Source organism: Phyllobates terribilis, unplaced genomic scaffold, assembly GCF_046119375.1.
Source record: "Phyllobates terribilis strain yellow unplaced genomic scaffold, ASM4611937v1 Scaffold_11__3_contigs__length_659146591, whole genome shotgun sequence".
Classification (NCBI taxonomy): domain Eukaryota; kingdom Metazoa; phylum Chordata; class Amphibia; order Anura; family Dendrobatidae; genus Phyllobates; species Phyllobates terribilis.
The window spans coordinates 613,574,987-613,579,085 of record NW_027362771.1 but is presented as its reverse complement, the minus strand read 5'-3'; positions in this window follow the sequence as shown (position 1 = coordinate 613,579,085).

The window sequence follows — 4,099 nt, the reverse complement described above, 5'->3', positions numbered from 1 at the left end:
CAGGAGAGGATTAGATACACGGCTCAGCAGACAGTATCACACAGGAGAGGATTAGATACACGGCTCAGCAGACAGTATCACACAGGATAGGATTAGATACACAGCTCAGCAGACAGTATCACACAGGACAGGATTAGATACAGGGCTCAGCAGTCAGTATCACACAGGATAGGATTAGATACACGGCTCAGCAGACAGTATCACACAGGAGAGGATTAGATACACGGCTCAGCAGACAGTATCACACAGGATAGGATTAGATACACGGCTCAGCAGACAGTATCACACAGGATAGGATTAGATACACGGCTCACCAGACAGTATCACACAGGAGAGGATTAGATACACGGCTCAGCAGACAGTATCACACAGGAGAGGATTAGATACACTGCTCAGCAGACAGTATCACACAGGATAGGATTAGATACACGGCTCAGCAGACAGTATCACACAGGATAGGATTAGATACACGGCTCACCAGACAGTATCACACAGGAGAGGATTAGATACACGGCTCAGCAGTCAGTATCACACAGGAGAGGATTAGATACACGGCTCAGCAGACAGTATCACACAGGAGAGGATTAGATACAGAGCTCAGCAGACAGTATCACACAGGATAGGATTAGATACACGGCTCAGCAGACAGTATCACACAGGAGAGGATTAGATACACGGCTCAGCAGACAGTATCACACAGGATAGGATTAGATACACGGCTCAGCAGACAGTATCACACAGGATAGGATTAGATACAGAGCTCAGCAGACAGTATCACACAGGATAGGATTAGATACACGGCTCAGCAGTCAGTATCACACAGTATAGGATTAGATACACGGCTCAGCAGACAGTATCACACAGGAGAGGATTAGATACATGGCTCAGCAGACGGTATCACACAGGATAGGATTAGATACACGCCTCAGCAGGCAGTATCACACAGGAGAGGATTAGATACACGCCTCAGCAGGCAGTATCACACAGGAGAGGATTAGATACACAGCTCAGCAGTCAGTATCACACAGGATAGGATTAGATACACAGCTCAGCAGACAGTATCACATAGGATAGGATTAGATACACGTCTCAGCAGGCAGTATCACACAGGAGAGGATTAGATACACAGCTCAGCAGTCAGTATCACACAGGATAGGATTAGATACACGGCTCAGCAGTCAGTATCACACAGGAGAGGATTAGATACACGGCTCAGCAGTCAGTATCACACAGGAGAGGATTAGATACACAGCTCAGCAGACAGTATCACACAGGATAGGATTATGATGATGCTCAGCAGTCAGTATCACACAGGATAGGATTAGATACACAGCTCAGCAGACAGTATCACACAGGATAGGATTAGATACACGGCTCAGCAGACAGTATCACACAGGAGAGGATTAGATACACGGCTCAGCAGACAGTATCACACAGGAGAGGATTAGATACACGGCTCAGCAGACAGTATCACACAGGATAGGATTAGATACACGGCTCAGCAGTCAGTACCACACAGGAGAGGATTATGATGATGCTCAGCAGACAGCATCACACAGGAGAGGATTAGATACATGGCTCAGCAGACAGTATCACACAGGAGAGGATTAGATACACAGCTCAGCAGACAGTATCACACAGGAGAGGATTAGATACACGGCTCAGCAGACAGTATCACACAGGAGAGGATTAGATACACGGCTCAGCAGACAGTATCACACAGGAGAGGATTAGATACACGGCTCAGCAGACAGTATCACACAGGAGAGGATTAGATACACGGCTCAGCAGACAGTATCACACAGGATAGGATTAGATACACGGCTCAGCAGACAGTATCACACAGGATAGGATTAGATACACGGCTCAGCAGACAGTATCACACAGGATAGGATTAGATACACGGCTCAGCAGACAGTATCACACAGGATAGGATTAGATGCACTGCTCAGCAGACAGTATCACACAGGAGAAGATTAGATACACGGCTCAGCAGACGGTATCACACAGGATAGGATTAGATACACGGCTCAGCAGACAGCATCACACAGGATAGGATTAGATACACGGCTCAGCAGACAGCATCACACAGGAGAGGATTAGATACACGGCTCAGCAGACAGTATCACACAGGATAGGATTAGATACACGGCTCAGCAGACAGTATCACACAGGAGAGGATTAGATACACGGCTCAGCAGACGGTATCACACAGGATAGGATTAGATACACGCCTCAGCAGGCAGTATCACACAGGAGAGGATTAGATACGCAGCTCAGCAGTCAGTATCACACAGGAGAGGATTAGATACACGGCTCAGCAGACAGTATCACACAGGAGAGGATTAGATACACGGCTCAGCAGACAGTATCACACAGGAGAGGATTAGATACACGGCTCAGCAGACAGTATCACACAGGAGAGGATTAGATACACGGCTCAGCAGACAGTATCACACAGGATAGTATTAGGTACACGGCTCAGCAGTCAGTATCACACAGGAGAGGATTAGATACACGGCTCAGCAGACAGTATCACACAGGAGAGGATTAGATACACGGCTCAGCAGACAGTATCACACAGGAGAGGATTAGATACACGGCTCAGCAGACAGTATCACACAGGAGAGGATTAGATACACGGCTCAGCAGACAGTATCACACAGGAGAGGATTAGATACACGGCTCAGCAGACAGTATCACACAGGATAGGATTAGATACACGGCTCAGCAGTCAGTATCACACAGGAGAGGATTAGATACACGGCTCAGCAGACAGTATCACACAGGAGAGGATTAGATACACGGCTCAGCAGACAGTATCACACAGGATAGGATTAGATACACGGCTCACCAGACAGTATCACACAGGAGAGGATTAGATACACAGCTCAGCAGACAGTATCACACAGGAGAGGATTAGATACACGGCTCAGCAGACAGTATCACACAGGAGAGGATTAGATACACGGCTCAGCAGACAGTATCACACAGGATAGGATTAGATACACGGCTCACCAGACAGTATCACACAGGAGAGGATTAGATACACGGCTCAGCAGACAGTATCACACAGGAGAGGATTAGATACACGGCTCAGCAGACAGTATCACACAGGAGAGGATTAGATACAGAGCTCAGCAGACAGTATCACACAGGATAGGATTAGATACACGGCTCAGCAGACAGTATCACACAGGAGAGGATTAGATACACGGCTCAGCAGACAGTATCACACAGGATAGGATTAGATACACGGCTCAGCAGACAGTATCACACAGGATAGGATTAGATACAGAGCTCAGCAGACAGTATCACACAGGATAGGATTAGATACACGGCTCAGCAGTCAGTATCACACAGTATAGGATTAGATACACGGCTCAGCAGACAGTATCACACAGGAGAGGATTAGATACATGGCTCAGCAGACGGTATCACACAGGATAGGATTAGATACACGCCTCAGCAGGCAGTATCACACAGGAGAGGATTAGATACACGCCTCAGCAGGCAGTATCACACAGGAGAGGATTAGATACACAGCTCAGCAGTCAGTATCACACAGGATAGGATTAGATACACAGCTCAGCAGACAGTATCACATAGGATAGGATTAGATACACATCTCAGCAGGCAGTATCACACAGGAGAGGATTAGATACACAGCTCAGCAGTCAGTATCACACAGGATAGGATTAGATACACGGCTCAGCAGTCAGTATCACACAGGAGAGGATTAGATACACGGCTCAGCAGTCAGTATCACACAGGAGAGGATTAGATACACAGCTCAGCAGACAGTATCACACAGGATAGGATTATGATGATGCTCAGCAGTCAGTATCACACAGGATAGGATTAGATACACAGCTCAGCAGACAGTATCACACAGGATAGGATTAGATACACGGCTCAGCAGACAGTATCACACAGGAGAGGATTAGATACACGGCTCAGCAGACAGTATCACACAGGAGAGGATTAGATACACGGCTCAGCAGACAGTATCACACAGGATAGGATTAGATACACGGCTCAGCAGTCAGTACCACACAGGAGAGGATTATGATGATGCTCAGCAGACAGCATCACACAG